At 31.8% G+C, this 22,925-nt stretch overlaps 1 long non-coding RNA gene across 4 annotated transcripts; it reads left to right on the top strand.

Annotated features, from left to right (window-relative positions):
* Positions 1–1,695: 1,695 nt before the first annotated feature.
* LOC143253556 (uncharacterized) lies at positions 1,696–21,581 on the top strand. 4 transcript variants are annotated; one of them, XR_013029695.1, is made up of 8 exons: positions 1,696–2,214; positions 4,286–5,741; positions 7,993–8,064; positions 11,556–11,726; positions 12,933–12,969; positions 18,268–18,317; positions 18,709–18,752; positions 21,409–21,501. It is a non-coding gene; the product is annotated as an uncharacterized LOC143253556 (long non-coding RNA). The 4 variants fall into 4 exon arrangements; XR_013029694.1 differs by lacking the exon at positions 21,409–21,501 and having other exon boundaries at positions 1,697–2,214; positions 18,709–18,839; XR_013029693.1 differs by lacking the exon at positions 18,268–18,317 and having other exon boundaries at positions 1,716–2,214; positions 18,709–18,846; positions 21,409–21,581.
* Positions 21,582–22,925: the final 1,344 nt, after the last annotated feature.

Here is a 22,925-nt window from a genome sequence, read left to right as displayed (position 1 = left end):
CTTAAATAACCCTGTTAACCTTGATAGTGTCTATCTGTTCCAATGTAAACAAATAACAGATGTTTTTCAGCGACTTTCTTTGAATCTCTGTTGTTCTTAATAGTGTCAGGTCTTCCAAAACTAGTTGTAAATTAATCACACAGCAAAAAGTATATTGGCGCATCTCCCTAAGTCATCGCTGTTATATAAACATCATTGCTTTGAACATGCCTTCCTATACTTCACCAGTTTCTGTTTATTACTACAAACACCCACACGAGGCATCCAATATCTAGAGATGCTCAGAGGAGAAAAATGTTGTTAGATACAAATGAAAACCAAGAACAACTTAAGTCAGGATTGTGGAACCGACGAAATAGTTAGACTATCTGTAATATATGATAATTGTGACATACTAATGGGCTTAACGACATTTTAAGTTTGTTGTTGTGGCTGTTGTTTAAAATTTGTAGTGCATACTGAAGGAATTTACATATTTTGATAAAAGTTGGGAAGAACGACCTTTACACTCCAGTTAAATATAAAATAATATAATTTTTATTTAAACCAACATTTCGCTTTTGCGGCTTCTTCAGGATTGATATATATGGGCGAAACATTGGTTCAAATAAACATATATTATTTTATATTTATTTGGAATGTTTGTTTGTTTGTTTTGGAATTTCGCACAAAGCTACTCGAGGGCTATCTGTGATAGCCGTCCCTAATTTAGCAGTGTAAGACTAGAGGGAAGGCAGCTAGTCATCACCACCCACCGCCAACTCTTGGGCTACTCTTTTACCAACGAATAGTGGGATTGACCGTCACATTATACATCCCCACGGCTGGGAGGGCGAGCATGTTTAGCGCGACGCGGGCGCGAACCCGCGACCCTCGGATTACGAGTCGCACGCCTTACGCGCTTGGCCATGCCGGGCCTATTTGGAATGTAAAAGATCGTTTTTCCTTAACTTTTATCGAAAGGCGTTTCAATAATTTGATTTATTTCCAAATACCCAGGTCTATCAATCATTTCTTTCTAATAATCTATTTCAGTTTAATCTTAAAGATTATTGTCAGAACAGAAAGCTCAGACCTGAAAAACAGGAGGTTCCTGAATACAAGGTTATTGGTGAGTTGAATCTTGGACAACATAAGGTCCTCGAATATCAGGTTATTGGCGAGTTGAGCCTTTGACAACAGAAGGTTCTTGAATCTCGGGTTATTGGTGATTTGAGCCTTGAATAACAACATGTTCTCGAATTTCATGTTATTGGTAAGTTGGCTCCTGAACAACAAGAGGAGGTTCCGGAATCTGAAGTTATTGGTGAGTTGAACCTCGAAAAACAGGAGGTTCTCGAATATGAGGTTATATGAGCCTTAGGGAGCGTTATGCGGGATTTCACTAAAATAAACAAAGAAACAAAATAGAAGGAAAAAATGTGATTGATGGAATGTGGTAAGTGATTAATCACTAGACTAATTAATCAGTGTTTAGTTAATTAATTATTTTCACACAAAACATTTATAGTTGGAATAATTGCAGAGAATAATAATTGGAACTATTAATTTTGATTGGTTGATATGTCTTGAACCATTAATTTACCTTAAAATTTTTTAAATAATTTTTGTGATAAATTGATTTAAACATAATTTCAGTTAATCAGTTATTTTATGTAGCATTATCATTGAAATTGATAGTTGTATATTATGATTGATTTGGACGTCCAACTGTTCTGTGTTTATTATACAAACTTGGCCAGGCATGGCCAAGCGCGTTAAGGCGTGCGACTCGTAATCTGAGGGTCGCGGGTTCGCATCCCCGTCGCGCCAAAGATGCTCACCCTTTCAGCCGTGGGGGCGTTATAATGTGACGGTCAATCCCACTATTCGTTGGTAAAAGAGTAGCCTAAGAGTTGGCGGTGGGAGGTGATGACTAGCTGCCTTCCCTCTAGTCTTACACTGCAAAATTAGGGACGGCTAGCACAGATAGCCCTCGAGTAGCTTTGTGCGAAATTCAAAAACAAAAACATTATACAAACTTAAAACAAAACTGCATTTTTTTTTTACAGTAAGAACATTTGTGAAGACTACAAGGACACCATTTTATGTCCTCGGTGTGACATAGAAGGATGTAGATATGGAAGATTAAGCCAGACATGCACTTTTGCAAGAATAACTCATCTTTTTGACAATGGTGCTGCAGTATTTTTTGTTTTTTTATATCACTCTGGGGTAAGTATTATAAAAATGTACAGAGGATGGAGAAAAATGTGCCCTAATAAATAAAATGCCATTAATTTCTTATTTCGTTTATTAGATAACAGAAAAATATGGAAAACTATATGTTTTTAGAACATATTCAAGACCAGTTAAAGTATATTCTCAAATCTTAATTTTAACACTAGCTTTCATAAATACCTGAACGTTTTATGATGCTAGTTACATATTCTCATAAAAGATCACCTGATATTAATCTGATTGAAAAGTTATAGACTGAATTAAACTGATTAATGAAACATCACAAGCCAAACATGAACTTTTTAAAGTAAATATTAACTGGTTTGTTTTATTTTGAGTTTCATTATTGCATTGAATTACTCCAGAGAAACTTGTTTGATCCTTTTGTAAGCTAATTGAAATAAGAAAATCTAAGAAACTGCAGCAGGTGCATAATTTTAATGAAAATATGTAATTAAAATCGTGAAAAGTTCAGGTATTTACAAAAACCAGTGTTAAAATTAGGATTTGAGATCATGTTTGAACATTATCTTAAAGTGCATTCTAGAAACATAGTTTTATATATTTTTTGTTGTCTAATAAAAGATATAATAAATTAACAACATTTGTTTTTTTTTGGCAGTGCCTTTTTGTCTATCAGCTATTGATTTGCATATTTAAAATTAAGATGAATCAGTAGTGATCCCTTCTTCAGGCTCTATTTTAGTTTTTAACACCTCAGTTTCATAGTTTTAACCAGAATAGCTAGATTAATGTTTGGCACTTAGAAGATTCTACAGAAATCAACAATGCTACTAAACAAACTATAGTCTTGATGCTAAGTTCACTATTTAAAACTCAAGACTAGAAACTGTTGAAAGCACAGAATACCTCTGGATAATATGAAAACATTTAGTTTGAGTCTTTTTAGATGACATCTTGCTTGATTTTTTGAAAAACCTCAAAAATTTAACAGTTTCATACTGAAAAGTTGAAACAATCTATATGTTTAGGACATAAAGTAACAGTCACACAGTACCATATTTTCAAGATTTCAACATCAAGTTCATCATATATAACTCAATACCTCTTTAAATCTTTATACTTAAGTCCAAAACCAAAACATCCATCTTGTTACACCCAAAAATCTCAAACCTCCTTAACTTCAAAAATCGACATCAAACACATCCATTTTGTTACATCCAAGAACCTCAAACTTCGTTAACTGCAACATCAAACACATCAAATCTGGTATAGTTTCAAGACTTGAAACCTTTGTAACTACAAAACAACATTGAACATGCCAAACTTTTTACAGTTCCAGGAATTTAAATGTCCATAACTGTAAACCAACATCAAGGATGTTGAACTAACCCCAAAATCATATTAATAGTCAGAGATTTCTTAGTGTATAATTTGGGGCTTCTTGAAAGACAATAGTGAAAACACTTTATGATACGAGTTTGTATCATAAGCACTGTGATGAACAAAAATAGTTGACTTAGTTATTCTAAATTGTGTGCTATATCAGTTTAAAGAACAATTTCCTTTCCATTATGATCTCTGTTGTTAGTGATGATTAACTTTGTTACTTTGTCTTTATTTACTTTTAGCTGTAACATTTTTTGAATTGTGGAAAAGGTATTTGGAAATAATTACACACCATTGGGATATGACTGCTTTTGACACTATAGATAATGTGTACTTTTGTTTTATTACTTTGTGATTATTTGTGTTTATTAGTTTTAACAATTTCATGCCTTTTTGCTATTCCTGCAAAACTCAAAAGATACTGTTTATGATTTATCTGTCAGTATATATATTTTAGAATTATAAACTTTTGACAGTATGATAAAATGCTACATTTAAATTATAGAAACTTTTCATGTTTTATATATTTCATGATATTCGAGCTCTGTTTTCAACACTATTTTGCTATGTTAGAAGCTAGTGCATGTTTCGGGTTACACACTTTACTTATGCACATAATGACTGCTATTGTTATAATTTTCAATCTTGTAAAACAAATTTCTTTCTGCCTTTTTGAAGGGTATGTGGAACTGTTGCTGATTAATTTTATTTCCAGTGTTCCTGGGCCTGGAATGACCTGGTGGGATAGGACAGTTAACCAGCAGTCTGTGGGACTAAAACCATTGTCAAACATAATCATGTGTTCAGCCACTGGCACATTATAATCTTATGTTAGTCTCATTAACCACTGACAAAGAGTAGCCCAAGATTTGGCTGTAGATGGTGTTGACTAACTTGCTTTTTCTATTCTATCTTTGGTAACCTTGCAAGAAAATCAAGAAATAATCAAACTCATTGACCTGAGTTGGTCATTTATACCTTATCTGTGTTTTTTATTTCAGCATCTGATTAATATTATTTTGTATGCTATGATTCATTCTATTATTCACTTAGAAATATTGTGGTTCCCCTTTCTTTCTGATACTTTATCATTTTTCTTTGAACAACTTTTCTTTTTGTTTGATGCTGCAAAATCTGCCTGAGTACAACCTGCACCATGAGCAAGCAAACCTACATCATGGAAGTTACAAATTCCGCTGACTTTTTAAAATAGTTTATAGTTAAAATTTATCAATTAAAAATAGTTATTTACTTCTGACAGCCATCTTTTTTTGAGCATGTCACGAAGTTGTGGTGAGTTACATTCAAATTTAAATTAAACTAGTTTCTGGTCATGGAATACTACTAAATATAGAATTAATATTTAGCAAATAATCTATATTTTAATAGTATATATGGTTTAAGTTCTTACTTTTATAAGGCAATATAGAAAAAAATCTAGAACTTTTCCTAGTGTGAGAATTGTGACCTTTGCTAACTCTAGGCATCCCCTCTCTCTAATTCATGTACCACCCCTCCAAAAAAGTACAAAATTTAGAATAAATTACTCATTATAATATCATCATCATTCAGATAGAACTCCATAGTTATCTCAATATTATATCATTTATAACCAAAAAAATGCCAAAGCTTTTTCTGTAAAGAGAATTGTCAATTTTGCTTTAGTTTGAGTTTGATTCTAATAGGAAACACGTGGAAAAGGTTAGGCAAAATATTAATGCCTGCTTTTGCAGAGTTAGAAAGCCAAATAAAGTTTGATAGTTATGGTACATTATCTGCATTTTGCACATTATTATTCTGTGTTCTTTGGTGCATTATTTAACTTAAATTATATAATGTGCAGTACCTTCAGTATAAAAAGTATGGATAAGTTTCATCAACAGAAAAACAGTATAAAGAATATCCAGGTAAGTATGTTTTGCTTGTTTTTCCTGTATATTTTTTTATTTATTATCACAGAGAAGACAGCTAGTTATCATCACCCACTGCCATCTCTTGGGCTACTCTTTTACCAATGAATAGTGGGATTTACTATCATATTATAATGCCCCCATGGCTGAAAGGGCAAGCATGTTTGGTGTAATGGGGATTCGAACCCACGAACCTCAGATTACAAGACAAGTGCCCTAACCACCTGGCCATGCCGATTATGGAAAAAAAGTAATTAAAATGTAAGCATAGGAAAGTTTGTAAGGTAGTTAAAGATGTGAGTAAATAATATAATAATGTTATAAAACATTTCACACATAATGTATGCATAATGTAATTTGTAGCTATCATTTGGAAAGTATGCGATTCATGTTATGCATAATATAATTTATAGTCTAACTACAAATAACTTATAATAAATTATAAGTTATAACTTATAACAGCTCTATCAGTAGTTAGTGTTTAAAGGGCAATAAAAAATTAAAATTTAGGTTTAAATAGATGTATATGGTTATGAGTGTAAAGCTATTTAAGATAAACAAATTTAGTTTGATATTATAATTTTAAGTCATTTAGAAAGAAAAAAGGGTGATTAGAATTATTTTGATTTTAGGAAGGGAGAGGCCTTACAAGGGTAGTCAAACTGATCAATCTTGGATAAAGTTGGGGTAATGAAAGTGACAGATAAAATGTAAAGTTTTACTGGAAAGAAAGTTTTATTTATAAGATCTCAGAGATTACACAAATGAAGTTTGATATTATTGAGATAAAAAGGTATTTTTAATCATAATGTAGAAATCATTTTGCACTTGAACTAGTATATAGAAATACAATAAGTGTTCACAGACAATTATTTTGTAAAAATACTTTATTAAGAAATTAATTTTTTGTGAGTGAAAGGCTTGTATAATGAGTACAAAATGGCTATAAGTTAAGTTGATTCAAAGAACTTCATTGTGAAAGAATTAGCTGTATGGATGCAAATTTGTTTTAAGTTACAGGTTTTGATTTTGGGTTCATTTCAGTGTGCTCTGAACAAGAGTATTAGAGTTTGTGAACTTGCTGAATCTTTTATGAACATAATATATCACTTATGGTCATAGCCCTCTAGGAAGAAACGTAATATATTTTTGAACAAAATGTTGCTGATGTGGACCTTGTAACTTCTGTACAGTTGTAGTTTTATTGGTTTTTAGCCAACTACCATTTCTTAACTTCTGTTATCATCATATGTTGTAAATGGCCTTTATCTCAACTTTAAGAAGACATAAACCAACTTGTTAAACTCATTAGGCTAACTGGATAAGCTCTTTTTCTGCTATTTTCAATTATATAATCCAGTGTTGGTTCCAATTAAGCAGAAAATCACATAGAAGTCAGTGATAAAAGTTTAGTATGGTAAGGAAAATATGAACAACTACCACAGCTATAGTTATGATTTTCATTTCTAATCGTTGTAAAATAATTTGCTCTATCATATGTTGTTTTTAATTTATCATGTTGAGCTGTAATAAGAAAATAAAAATTTTTGTATTTAACAAGATTGGCTTTAAAATGTTTTAGGCTCATATAACTTATTATGTTGCTCTAACAGGGCAGTTATTTGTTAGGCCATGTTTATATTATGTAAACTTGACCTAAGTAACTCCTTGAATGGTAAAATATCACCACCAAAAGGGATAAGTAACAAAGATATTTATAAATTAATATAAAATAATTTTAAAGCTTATTAAATAGATTAACTGAAAACATTCTGATTAGCAACTAAAAAGTTGGTTTGCTTATCATTTTTGGTATAATAAAATTATTTTGATTGTACATTGCTGTTCACAAAAACACCAAAACTATGTGAAGTGTTCTTCAGAACAAATATTTTGCAGTATTCTCAAATGAAGTCTTTATGGGAAAAGATTTACAAGGATGTAGAAAAGTAAAATAAATAGTAATATAAATTCAGTAAAAAACAAAAGTAAACATTTGTTAATTGTTTCTTTGTAAATGTTTTAAAGAAACAATAAATAATGAAACATACAAAGTAGAGAATTCATGTAATATATTGTATTATTAAAAAAGCAACATAATCTCTGAAAAATTCACTTCAAATTTAACACAATTTCATTAAGATGTTTTTTTGAAGTGCTGTGAAATGAATCATACAAGAGACGCATCAGATTGACACACCTGATTATTTAGGAGTAAATTAAGTCTTAGTTATGTCTGTTTTTCTACCTTTTTTGAGAGCTCAGGTCTTAAACTTTTAATTTAAGTTATTAATTTGCAAGAATTTTATTTCTTTTATTTACTACTGTTCTGTAGTAGTTATCTTTGAGTATCTTTTCAAAAGTGTTTTTAAAAATAGTGTCTAAATGTTATTTTTTTGAGAAAGTTGCTCAAAAATATGTTTAAAAATGCAAATTACTTTTAACACGGAGATATGATGTCACACTTGAACTATTGATTTTAATTTGGTTTCATTTGTTTTTGTATCTTCAGGAGCATCCAAGTCTCAAATATTTAGCTAAGTTATCATCAGTAAAGAAAAAGGAACAAATATCTGATACAAATGTAAGAATATCATTATTTTTAGTGTTAATTAAACATGAAAATAAAAACCTGATGCTCTATGGAAGATAGAATTTAATATCAGTTTTTGCCCATTATTTTTATTGTTTGTCTTTTACAAGTCTCTGTTGATGGTGGTTTCACATCCTTGTGGTTGGTCATCAGAATGTAAATTGGACTATAAAAATAAGAATAAAGACATGAAAAATGCAGCAAAATTGTTAAATATTAGAATTTTGCTGAAATTGCTACTGAAATTACTGTATCAAACAAATATCATATCCTTGATACCTTTTGTATGAACTCTTGAAATTTTTGAAAGCTGTAAAACATAAAAAAGTGCTGTTATTTTTTAAAAAGAAATAGTTGCTTTAAAAAATAGTCTGAGCATGAATTAAAAGATTTCTATATTGAGAAACATGGAGAAGTGTGGATAAAAATCCACGACCTTAACCGAGCACTGTTTAAGATTGAAACTTTTAAATGTCAACTTTTGTGCTTGTTTTAAAATATTCCTTTTTTTAAACCAAACAAATAGATTCGATGTTACAACACCTACATTATGATTTTATTTTTCCATTCAAAAATAGTATTTATTGAACTTCACAAGGAATATTACAGCAGTTTTTTTATCAGTTATGTTTCTTTTTCCAAGACCACATGTTTGAACTTTATTTCTTACAAGTTATGAAAACTCATTATTTAGTTCTTTTACTGATGTGTTTTTCTAAGTGCTTCTATAATATACACTATTATAACAGATAAATGAGACACATGTTCTCTTTTGGAAGAGATGACTCCATGCTCCATATTTTCTTGCTATATGGTATTACTACTAGTGAGTATTTATTTATGAATTTATTTGAACACTATGAAAGCTCTGTTTATATATTGTTTTTGTTTCATGGACAAATTTCAAGGAGATGTACAGACCAGTGTGAATGTCCTTGCAGTGAATTTTGATTTGAAGTTGTGTGCATCAGATCTGATAATTTTGTAGCTAAGAAAGAATAATTATTTGCTGTTTGTGTGTTTAAAGGGGAATTTAATGTTGGAATGGATGATGTTTGTATATATTCTATTGGATTGAATCCAGCAAAAGTTTCGTGTTGGGGTATCAGTTGCAGAATGTATGGCTTGTGTTTTACTGTATCTTACAAAACAGTTTCCTGCCTAAAAAATCCAGCTAAAAACTTAGGGACCCACTCCATAAAAGGAAAAACAACCTCTGGCTGTATGTTTTTACATGATTGTGTAATATAATCAGGTTTATTTAGGTCCGTGTGTTTAATCCTTTTATTAACTTTAAATATATTGAATTGAGACCATTTTTTATATTCAAAATAACCCTAAATTAGTGTGTTTCATTTTGGGTGTGGGATCAGATAAGTGTGCCATGAGCACAGAAACTTTGGAACCATCTGCTCTGTGGTGTTCTAAACCACAGAAGTCAGACTGCTCTATATCACTGGATTATGATTCTTCTAACTATGTTTCTCACTTGGACAGAGATAAGTCTACTGATTTACAATAGTCCAGATAGCCCAATGTACTTTGCTTTAAAAAAAACAACACTTTCAACTACAGTATTAGCAGATTCATAGTCTGCTTGTTTATGCCATATCCACAGGCTTATTTTTAAAGATTTCTTCATTTTTAGCAACACACTATATCAGCTGAGCCCTTAGGTCTTAACAGCAAACTTTGATGTCATGCAAATTTCTGCTGATGTTCCCACTGAAGAAGCTTGGCTTGCATTACTGCACTGAGCCTTAACATTAATGACCCTAATACTTTAATTCACATCTCTAACACACACTTTTCCCTCCTCCTTGAAATTTACTAAACCAAAAATAACTTCATGTTTAATAACAAAAGAAGTTATGCAGATGTATTAAGCACTGGCAGCTGTGTTTATAACATACATCGTTACACAAGTTACAAATTATTTAGTAAATCCATTCCACTCTATTCATATATGTCATTCACACTTTTGTCAAGCTCATTTTTACTGAACACACACATTCCATTCACCTAAACATTAAATTTGCAATTTAACAAACAAAAGGAAAGAAACAATTGTTTTTTGTTAAGGCTATGACTCCACATATGACACTTTGCTCTTAAATATAGACATTTTGCAAAAGAGTTAAGTACAATATGTAACATACCACAAGCATTTTGACACAGCAATGAGGAAGATATTTTTATGTAAATGTTTACAATTCATATGTTTTAAAGGTCTTTGGATGTTGTAAATATCACATTTGAATTTACAGTGTCATTTAAAAATGGCTTACTGTAGAGCTGTATGGCATACATTGTTGTAAATCATTTTATAAACATGTTTTTCAATTTCAAAATATGATTTTAAAATCATGGTCTGGAATATACATGCTTTTTTGATGAATGTATGCAAAACAGATAATGTTTAGTTAACATAGGTCAGTAACTGTTAATAATCTTTAAAAATTTACCATCGGTGTTATTATTATTCACAATATTAACAGTAATAATACAAATTATGTTATAGTTTGTTTGTGTTTTTAATTTCATGCAAAACTACCCAAGAGCTTTCTGCACCAGCCATCCCTAATTTAGCAGTGTAAGACTAGAGGAAAGGCAGCTACTCATCACCACCTACCATTAATTCTTGGGTTACTCTTTTATCAATGAAAAGTGGGCTTGACTGTCACATTGTAATACCCCCATGACTGAAAGGGCAAGCATGTTTGGAGTGATGGGCATTCGAACCGTGCACCTTGGACTATGAGTCAAGTGCCTTAACCACCTGGCCATATGATATTATGGATTGTTATCATTGTAATTTATAGTAAATACGAGTTATATGCCTATAACCAAGACCAGAATAGGCTATACTATACAAAAGAAACAAAACTGTTAAATCTACAATTGTAGGTGTAAGAATGAACCAAGCAATTTATCTTTCATATTACATATTTTAATTTTTTCATTTAAATTTTAACATCCTAAATTCTCATTACTTCTTATGTAACATGAACAAAGTTTATTCTTTAGTTTTATCATATTTTATTTTTGAAAGAGCAAAATAATATCAAAATGTGCTGTTTGTAATTTCAGAGATGCAGTATCATGAGTACTGATTTTGTCTTGAACTGGTATGATGACATATCTGAATAATTGGATCTGTTAGTGTAGTTGGTAAATAAATGACTCCTTCCCAAGATATAGGACCTCATCCATGTGCCCTTAAGATTCCATTCTCATGGTGATCCCAATACATTATATAGTAGTGGTCATATAATTGGACATTGAATAAGATAAAGAATGCTTATTCATAATTTACCTTAGCTGAATCACACCCTGTGGTCAAGATTGTATTTCTGTTTTCTGTGTTATGGTAGCTCTTGACATTTTACAGACTTAACAGATTATGTTTTTTTCTTTTGGTTACAGTAGCTCTTTATGCTATGATTCCTTATAGACTTAACAAATTATGTTTTGTTCTTTAGGTAACAATAGCTATTGCTGCTGTGGTTGGTGTGATTTTTTACAGAATATCCATTCAAACTGCACTGTACTTCACATTGAGTGACAATCAGACATTTACCAGCATGGTAGCTCTCATTACCTCAGTCACAGCTGAACTGTTGAACCTTGTGTGCATAATGGTCTTTAACCTGGTAGGTCACTTAAATAAGAAAAGTAAGGGATATGAAATTCACTGAATTTTACTTTTTATGGTTTTATCCAAGATGATGTGGATCAAATACCTGTTTATAGTGGTATGTGTATAAGTGTGTGTGTATATATATATATATATATGTGTGTGTGTGTCAAATACCTGTTTATAGTGGTATGTGTATAAGTGTGTGTGTGTACATATATATATGTGTGTGTGTCAAATACCTGTTTATAGTGATGTGTATGTAAGTATATATATATGTGTGTATATATTTATTTATTTATATTATTATTCATTTATTTATTGTTTACTTATGTATTAAGAAAAACATAAATGTAACTGATTGTAAGTTTATAAGATTATCTCGTTTTCTATTCAAATGTAAATAATATGATGTTTTTCATACTAGTATTTTCAAGACTGAAATTAAAATGCTTAAGAATTTTTAATGTGTGCACCAAGATAGTCTACGGCAAATCTCTACACTTTGTGTACAAGAAAAATTGTTTAAAAAAAAAAAAGAGACAAAATGTTATTGTTCAAGGACATATGCATATGACATTGTTGTTTTTACCTTTTTAAACTTATTCAATAGTGGTGTTCAATTCTGTATTTTTTTCCTGTTTACTTTTCTTTAGAACACATCTGTTACCTCTCTTCAGTTATATACAAATATTGGCTTACTGTAGAATGTGATAGTATGTTGTTTTTTTTTCTCCATTGCAGGAATTAGTGTATATTAATTATTACTGTTGTTCTTTTACCTATGGGATGGGCATGTATGGAAATTTGCCTTAGAAACATTTTATACACACTAGAAATTACAAGCCAGAGTTAAAAAGAATCAAAAGAAAATGAATACTGAACAAAAAATAAAAATTGCAATATTAATATCACACTGATGTCTGATATATTTTGGTATTGTTTCATTATTTGTATGTTAGGGGTGGATGGCCCTAGTAGTCAATATGTTGGACTCTGAACCTGAGGGTTTATGGTTCTCATCCTGTTGCAGCAAAAATGCCTTTCACACCTTGGGATAATGGGAATGTTGTAAAAGTGATGGTCAAATCCTGCTATTTTATTAGGGTAACTGAAGAATTGGCAGTAGGTGCCATTTCCTAGTCTATCAGTGTAAAGTTAGGGTTGGCTAGTGTGGATGTTCTTTGTGGAACAACCAACTGACCATTCACCTTTTTTTTAGATTTATGGAAGAATAGCCACCTACCTTACTGAATTAGGTAAGTTTTACCTGTTTTTAATTTTAGAATAACAAAATGTTACCAAAATCTGACTGCAAGAGTTTTTATATCTATTTATTTTAGTGCCAGATAAGTACTGTTTTGTAGTCATACAAGTTTATCAGAATCAGTTATACATCTTGAAAAGTATATACATATACATTTTATTGGTCAATGAATGAAAATCATGCATATGAGGAAAAATCAACTGTTTATACTGGCACACAGTAATTAATTGTTTATGCTGGCACTTGCTACAAGGAAAATCAACTGTTTGTTCTGTAATTAAAGTATTTTCCATTTTGTCTACAAGAAGAATAAAAACATTTAATGATGGTTTGATACATAGGGAGAGACCAGGAAATAGATTACTTTTTAAATTAATCATTCCTGATTTTACTTATTAACATAATAAATTACACAATGTTTACATACTTTATTAGACTGGACTTGAGTTCTGATGGCCAAAGAGAAATGTTCACACATTTAAAAGCACAATGTTAGGTCATTATTTCTTTTAAAAAAAATTATTTAAGCCACATTATACCTGAACTTGAAGCTTTAAATGTTATCTAAATTTTTAATTAAGTTTTCTATTTGTACAGAATGTAGTAAAATAACATTAGGAATAATTATATATAATTATGTGGAAAATTGCTAACAGCAAATGGCAACACTTTCTTATTACTTTACCAGTCTTAGTTTTATTATTAATCAGCTCTGAGTGTTTTGTTAAATAAACCAGTGGATCAGTGTGAAATACAGTAAAGGATATTTAGTTATAATATTATAAAGCCTTGTGATCACAGTAATGAAAACTATCCACATGGACTGGATCAACCAAGTACCAGTGTTGGACATTCTCAACAGGTGTTGTGGATATTGTAGGTGATGCTGGTGTTTGGGTATAGTGCATATGAAACCCTGGTGTTGCTGCAGTGTCTTTCTTTGGCATTGTCGTGCATTCCCTTTGTAGGTCTCCATGGTGGTTGGGATCAGTGGGCAACAAAATATTCTTTCTTTACATTGGTTCCACCCAGATAAATAAATCAAAATAAAATAGTGAAAAAAAAACAGATCATTGGTAAACAATCATGTCTTGAAGATTCTGAGCAACAATTTTCAACCTCTTCAACACCTGTACCTCATTTTCTTGTGGAGACAAACATTTAGGGCAAATATCTCCCTTTTTTATTTAGAAGGGTCCAGAGGGGCTTCCTGTCTCTCCTAAGTCAGTCAAAAAGCTTTGTTCTGGTGACATATTGGTGTAAACATCCACTCCTAAACACAGAGAACTCCTCTTGCATTTGAAAGCCTTTGGGGATATATCCATCAAGGTTACTCCCCATGCTACTTTGAATTCATCATGAGGAGTTATTGTTGAGAGGGATTTGAAGAACATCTTCATGTCAGAGATCCTCGCTGGTTTCTTCACCCAAGGTGTTTTAGCAGTGAGGCATATCTTCACTTGCAAAAATGGAATTATGATGTCAACCAGTGTCCTAATTTTGATGTTTACATCACCATATTCACCTGCCACCATCAAGGCAGGTTATCTAAATTGCAAAGTGCGGCCATATATTCCAAATCCTTTCAGATGTTTACATTGTCAGTGGTTCATTGCAGTGGCAAGTACCACAGTGCCTATGAATGTGAAATAGACTCTCCTTGTGTTAATTGTAATGGCTGTTGCCCATCTTGGTTTCATTCTTGCATTAGGTAGATGGAAGGAAAAGATGTACAGTTTTTGAAAATAGTTCACAACCGGCCTTCTTTCACTGTTCTCTTAGAACTTGATTCTGCTGTTGTCTTTAAGCCATTAATAAACAACTGAGTGGCAGCAGTGACTGATTGTATTATCAGACAGCTGCTCAGTGTATTACTGAAACCACAACATGTTTTCCATGGTATCCTCGTCCTTGGTAGAATTCTACCTGCCACGTGGCATGGAAAACTCAAAAAGAGGCCTGAGATACCTTTTGTAGGTATCCTACACTTTCAAATCGCATCATTTTTCAGTGGGCCCATGCTCATGCTCAGCAGGTAAAACGTCAAGCCCAGAAGGAATTTTGGATTAAATTGACAACCAGCATCTCTTCAACCACCAGTTCCAAAGTCATATGGGACAAGATTTGTAAGGTCAGTGGGTAGTATAATTCTGTCACCCTTTTGATCTTACTCTCTGATGCCCAGAGCATCGCTGATATTCTTGGCAAAAGCTTTTTCTGGGTATCTAGCACTTCTGCTCCATCCTCCACCTTCTTAGCCATTAAGGCTCGGGCAGAGTGATCACCTCTTTCATTTTAGGTGATCATATCTATGATTATAATCGTTTCTTTATGCTGGTGGAACTCAAGCTGGCTCTTCATCAGTCTGGCATTAGATTTGTTGGACCTGAAGATGTATACTAAGAGATGCTGTGCCATCTCTTTCCTGCTGCTCTTGCTATTCTTTTGGTTGTTTTTAACTGGATCTGGCATGATAATGTTTTTCCTGATCCATGATGCTAAGCTGTTGTGCTGCTTTTCTCTAAGCCTGGAAAGGATCCCAAGATTCCTTCAAACTACCATTCAATTGCTTTGATGAGCTGTCTCTGTAAGATCTTAGAGGGGTTAGTTAATGCTTCTCTTGTTTGGTTTGTTGAATCAAACACCCTTCTCTTGCTCACCCAGTGTGAATTCTGATGACAGCGTTACTCCATAGATCACCTGATTTGACTTGAAACACTGAACAGAGAAGTCTTTCTCAAGAAACAACATCTTGTGTCAGTATTCTTTGACCTTGAGAAGGCTTATGATACTATGTGAAGGTGTGGCATTTTGTGAAATTTTCACTTATATGGGCTGCATGGTCATTTGCCTATTTTTATCAACAAATTTTTAATGGGCTGGCGATTCCAAGTTTGTGTGAGTTTGGCACTTTCTTGTTCTTCCCTACAGGAACTTGAAACCCCTCAGGGTTCTGTTTTGAGTGCCACACTTTTCAGTATAAAGATTAATGCCATCACTGAACAACTCCCTCTGTTGCAAATGGGCTCTGTGTCAATGACTTTCACATTTCATGTCAGTTGTTGAACATAAGGTACGTTGAGCAGCAGGTACAGACTGCCCTCAATTGTTTACCAAAGTGGATCACAGCAAACTTTTAATTTTTTTATGGGTTGTTTGGCACAGATAGCCTGGCAGCTTTGTGCCATAAAATGCCAGCCAAACCAATTTCCCTTCTTTTTTATTTTTTTTTCCAATGTCTTGCAATAAAATTCTTATCATCAGTGATATTTAAATTATTTTTACTGTAATCATCTTATCAGTCATTTACTTATCTTCATATTTTAACATAACTCGTGCTTCAGTGTCATTTGCCAGAATGATGTTGACATGAAAACAGAACAAATAAGAATAAAATGAGGATTTTGACATACAAATGAAATAAATTTAAGTTATGTAAACTTAGAAAATAACATGAATTCGAGGAATTGAGAGATAGATTGTACTACCCCTGTTTCATAATGTTTAGCTGGGTATTCCATGTAGCTCAAAATGACAGTCTCAAAATTCGGGTATATCACGGGCAAGTGAAATTGTCTTGTTAATTGCAACTTTTTGTACCCAATATTGATTCTCCCAAAACATTTTAACTGTTGTACCCAAAGATCAGAATGAATCTTTCTGATAGTACCAAAACTGATTGTACAAAGCACATTCTCTGTAACTGGCCAATCTGGGAAAAGGCATCAAAGTGTGCAAATATCTCTGCTCTATGTGACAGCTACTATTTACCTCCCAAAAAGTTAAATAAAACCCAATGCATCTATCTTAGGAAACAGCAAACATGTCTTTCATCAGTCAAGCTACAAAAAGTAGCTTCAATTCACCATATGACTGATACCAGATTTACACAGTTCCATATTCACAACTTGGGAAAATGATACATTTCATAAATAAGAAATAATACACTTTCAGAGAATAAGACATTTATATACAAAAGGTTGACCTGAAGAATGAAGAATAGAACTTAATGTTTTATGTAAGAGCTCTAAAAACCTTTGACATGAAATGCATTAAATGTTGAGGTTGATAGCATTATTAATTGGATATCATTAGTGTTAAGTTATTGCTTACCAAACAAACATTTTTTATTTCATTTATGTTAACCTTTTTCTATATGTTAATATTCTATTTGTAAATTAGATAATATTGTTCTGAAACATTGTATATAGAAATACATTGCACACAGACTGAATGTGAAAATAGTTTGACACGGAAGATGTTTTTTTACAGTTTGTGAACTACTATTCATCAATTTTTATGTAGCATTTTTCAAAGGAAGGTGAGTAATTTGTTAACATCAGTCAAAATATGAATAAAGTAGTTTACAAAGTAATCAAAAAGACCCATGGTGAAAAGGTACTAAAAGACAGTGAATAATATATAATGTTATAAAAACTAATTTTTCAGTTGTTTTGTAGACTAATTTATCACTGTTGATAGAAATGGTTAAAAATGACACTAAACATAAAGCTGTCTCTAACATTCATATCTCAATCAATGATACTGAGACTTATATTTTAAGCCTAATTGTCATTAAGATGCATTGTTTTTTTGCTACTAACAGTAGCTGAGATCTAGGCTTAGATAAGATATAAGGTCAGTAATAATAATTTATTTGTATACATATAAACTTGTATTAGGTTAGAAAGTAACATACATGAATTACTTATTACTTGTACTAATAAACTACATATGAATGCCATTTTAATAAACGTGCATAAGCTTCCACAGGATATTACTAACCAGCACTGCCTGAGGTAATCTATTTAACACAGACAACATTGACCTATAACCTACATTATTAGTCTGTATGTGCTCGATCTGAAACCTGGCTAGACAATGTTTTGCTCAATAACATAAAAGAAATCAGCCAGATTAACAAAGTAATAAACAAAGTAACTATAAGAAATCCTGCATTTGCACTGGTATTGGGACCTGAAACTGTGTATTTGTGCTACAAAAATATGAAGTACACTTCCTCTTCACACTAGCTGGAAAAAAATAGCATTGTTTAAACTATGAAGAATCAATCTCTGCAAATTTTTTCATGTTAGTCACACTCATTCTTTAAATATTTAGGTAGGAAACATAATTTTTCGGACCATTTAGTCCTGGACAAGTTATTAGTGTTGTAGCTCGCTTTCTTATATCTTATTGTACTTTTCAGTCTTGTGTCCTTTCTGAGATATTTTTTTAAAGTGGTATTGCCACAGTAATTTTGAAACTGTTATTCTACATTTTCTTCTAGTGTGGAACAGGAGGGTGTTTGTTTGAACTCTTTTTGCAGTTATAATTATGGTAAGGAAACAGTCTGTTAACACTGTGATGGAAATGAATGTTCCATAAGTTTTTCAATTAAAATAGACATTTATTGTAATAATTTTATGTAAGAAAATTTTTTAAAATTAAAATAGACATTCATTGTAATAATTTCATGTAAGAAAATTTTTGTATGACATTCGGCTTGTTTTGAGACTTACAAACTATGTTTTTTTTCAGAAAGTGATTTTGATGTGTTCAAGATTCTTAGGTTATTAATGTTCATTCAAACATATAGTAAGTCAGATTGTTTGTAGAATTAAATTATTTATGCATTGACATCAGCAACAAGAACTGTTTATATTTTTATGTTACAAAGGTGGACAAACCAAGTTTATAACTAGGGGAAAATGTTTTTGCACTTATCTAGATGGCTGTTATGGGTTTACAAGAAGTGGTCAGTGCATAAAACGGGTGAGTGTGTTCATGAAAACCACTCAGTGGGAGAGTGGCTGGTACTTAATAAACCAAGAACAATTGGGTCTTTCTGGTGAATTTCTTGAAATGGGTAAGGCTCAAGTTTAACTAAAATAAAAATGTGAAAATAATTACAATAGTGGATATATATGTTCTGCATAAAAACATGAACAGGTTAAAATAGTATTTTTTCCATGTCTGTGGAACACGTTTAAACCTTTAATTATGACCTAGTCTGTATGTAACTCGAATGGCTTTAAATTAAATTTTTCTACTTTAAAATAACTGACTAAATGGCTACTAGGAAAGTGGCAATCAAATAAAATCTTTTGGTATTTTGGAGAAAAGTGTAAAATACAGGGAAACATGTCTTAAATATCTGTAAAACAGTTACACCACCTGAATGATTAGTATTATCTGGAACAGCAATTTTGCAGGACCTTGTCTGTGTTTTAGTTTGTTTGTTCTTTAAATGAAACACTATTTATATGCTACTTAATTTTGACGTTAATTTTTCTGTATTGACTTTTATGTCAAACTAGAAATTAAATTTATTATTCAACCACCTCCAGATCTGAATCAACTCCATTAGGTTAGATTTTCTCTGTTAAAAAGTTTGATACTTCCAGGAGTCACCACATGTATTATAGTTATTGTAGTCCATTAATTACAGTAACTTTAGACTATATTTAACTGTCTAGTTTCATTAATCATAAAAACTACCTTAAACATTAAATGTACAGTTTAGTTAATAAAATGTTTCTGTAATATATTCTACTTCTCTAGTGTTGCAGTTTGGATTTGTCACAATTTTTGTGGCTACATTTCCTCTTGCTCCATTGTTTGCTTTACTGAACAACATCATACAAATCAGACTCGATGCTAGGAAGTTTATTACTTTTTCTGACGACCTGTGGCAGAAAGAGTTAAAAGCATTAGTGAGTGCACAGTGTGGAGAACACAGTAAGCTTTATATTCTGTTAAGAAGTAATTGAATTGACAGAAATTGCAAACTGAATTACAACACTTTCTGGATATCTGAAGTTCTTTCACCAGGGATCCACCATTATCTATCCAACCTGTTGCTTTTCAGTTCCAACAGAATCACAATTGGAGCTTTATTCCCAGGCTATAAGAGAATTGTTAGTCAAAAGGGCAGTAAAGAAGGTCAGTCCTGTTCTTTCAAGATTTTATTTCTATTTATTCAATGTAACTGAGAAGACAGGAGATTGGCATCCAGTCATTGTTCTGTCTCAGCTCAACCAGTTTTTAGATCCTCCTCACTTTACAATAAAATCCTTTTTCAACCTACTATGGCACTTTAAGTCAGAGCTTTGGGTGATCAAGTTCAATGTTACTGATACTTATTCCAACAGTAGAATCTTCCTGTAAGTTTCTCATATTTGTGCACAAGGGTCAGGTGCTTCAATTCAGGGCTTTACCTTCTGGTCTTGCATCAGCACTTTATATCTTTTGCAGAGTTGTTCAAGTTTTTTCTTTTCACCAACGTTCCTTGGGTCTATGCATATATCATTATATAGATTACTGGCTTCTTCTAGTCAACCAGCACAACAACACACTCAGATTCTCTTTTCAGTGCCACAAATGGGCTTTATTATCAGACTGAAGAAATCTATTCTGTTATCAGTGCAATATCTCATTCATCTGGATATGTTTTTCAATACTCACATCCATCACATTCAACCAACTCCTTTCAGGCTTTTATTTCTGTCTCCATCTCCTACTGCATGGATGGTTTTTTTTTTTTTGGGATTTGGGCATCCTTCAGCTTCTCATTTCTTTGAGATAAGCACATATGGGGTCCCTTCATTTGAACCATCCTGTCTCATTACTCATAAGCAAAATTGTCAGTTGCAAAGGTGGTTAGGTTGGAACCATCCATTACTGGGGTACCCATTCCACCATCTTGTTCTGAGATCCATCTCTGCACAGATGCATTTCTTCAGAGATTGGAGAAATATTCAAGATCAGGTGTTCCAGGGTATTTGGACAGGAGATGTGTCTATCCACCATGTCACTGTGCTTGATCTCCTTGCAGTAAACTGAGCAATGGAGGTCTATCTTGGAGGGAAAATTCTTTCATGATACATTCTGACAATTCCACAGTAGTATCTCAGACTTCTTTTCAATTAGACATGCATTCTCAAAACCTTTGTTTGTGTACCTTTCATCTTCTCTACTGGGCTTGTTTCCATGTTATTAGTGTTTTAGCTTGTTGTGTTCATAACCAAGTAAAAGTTGTTGATAGTACAGAACATATTAATGTTTGTAGAAACAAAAAACAATCATTTTAACCTTTGTCAGAGCAATGTAGTCCTATTCCATTTCAGAATTAAATAGTTTAATAATACAAGAAACAAATTTACATTCATTAATTTAAAAAGTTGATGTAATAGATGTTTAACACATTGAATTTTATTATTATCTACAATGTCAAAGCTAGTTACCTGTGTTCTATGACATTTAAATGTGTGAAAAGTTTATTTTTCTTCATTGTCAAATCTACTTAATAGTGTGAAACACTTAATAAGGTTTGTTCCTACACTGTCAAACTAAATAATGTTACAGTATATTATTTAAGGTGAAAATGTGTTATTTTCTGAACTATCAATTCTATATTCTTACTTTTCAGGCATTGATCATCGCCTTTACTTCCAGTTTTACTGACCAAATATTCTATTCAGTTTACATTTCACTAGATGGGTCACTGAATGGATTGCTGAACTTTACTCTGTTATATTTCAATATCAGTGACTTTTCTGTTGATATAAATAAAGTTTCTGAAACCAACACCAGTGTTGAATACTGCAAGTAAGTGTTAATTTTGTTTTATTGTTCTAAAGTAACAGAGCATTGAAAACAATGTATATGTGATTAAAAACCAGTATCATGTCTCTTTAACCCTACTGACATGGAACATCAAAGTGAACAAGTTACAACCATTTTACATACAATCAAACTTTAACCCCATTGACATTGGATATCAAAGTGAACAAGTTAAAACTATTGTATGCAGATTCAAACATTAACCCTTCTGAAATGAGACATCAAAGTGCACAAGTCACAACCATTTTACATGGATTCAAACATTAATTAAATTACTTTTTATGATATGCATGTTGAAACAGACTAAAAAATATCATAGTACAACCATGGTTAAAAAGAAACACAAATCCAAAATAAAACTTTTAAATAACTACAGATTTTACCACTCATATAAGTACTGTTAGTAAACCTAGTCCTCAGTGTTAATTATTTTAATAAATAAGGGAATTAAAAAACAGAAGCAGAAGAATTTAAAACTAATTTTTAAAAAATATTTCAAATTTAAACAACTTCTTAAGATCAACTGTAATATTGAGCAATAATTCAAACTTCATTTAAGAGTCAAGGAAGAGTTTTTATGAAGTGATTAGACCATGAGGTAACATCTCATGTTACTGGCTACTACCATAAATCTATTTGATCTTTCACAACTTTAATGTTTGTACCTCACCACTAGGGGAAGCTTGTGTCAATTTAATAATAGATACATCCTTAACATCAACATGCTCCAGCTAGAAGATAAGTTGGTACATGAACTAAAATTTCATAGTTGAACTACATGATAGAAGGAATAGTAAAAACATTAAATGTAACTATAACAAAATAAAAGTAGAGTTTGCTGTCTCACAGTGTTAATGAACCTGATATCAAAACACAATTTATAATTTATTATATGTATTTTACTTTCTGATTTCAATAATAAATAAATAAGTTCTCAATCTGTACCTTACTCTATGATTTGATGATGTTCTGACTTTTTATTTATAGATTTTTTTCTCTTCTCTTCTGGAAACGTATATAACATAACACAACATAAACACATACAAACTAGAATATACGATTTCAACCCAAATGAAGTATCTCTTCATTATCCTTTGTTCTTCAAGAAATGTCTGTAATTCTCTTTCACGTTGCTATTGGACATCTCTATAACCAATGAAAAGAGTGTATTCTATACACAAGTCAGGCAAGTTTCTTTTTATTTTGGTAGTCAAAGCCAATACTTTACAGAGCTCACCTGATGGATTTAGACAAAAAATGTTGCTTTAAGCAGTTATGTTTTTTTTTTTTTATAAATCTAATTGTAGGTCAGTTAGAAATTGC

The sequence above is a fragment of the Tachypleus tridentatus genome, chromosome 6 (genome assembly GCF_004210375.1).
Source record: "Tachypleus tridentatus isolate NWPU-2018 chromosome 6, ASM421037v1, whole genome shotgun sequence".
In the NCBI taxonomy this organism is placed as follows: Eukaryota; Metazoa; Arthropoda; class Merostomata; order Xiphosura; family Limulidae; genus Tachypleus; species Tachypleus tridentatus.
The sequence above is the reverse complement of the archived record's forward strand: the minus strand, read 5'-3'. Positions and strand labels throughout refer to the sequence as shown.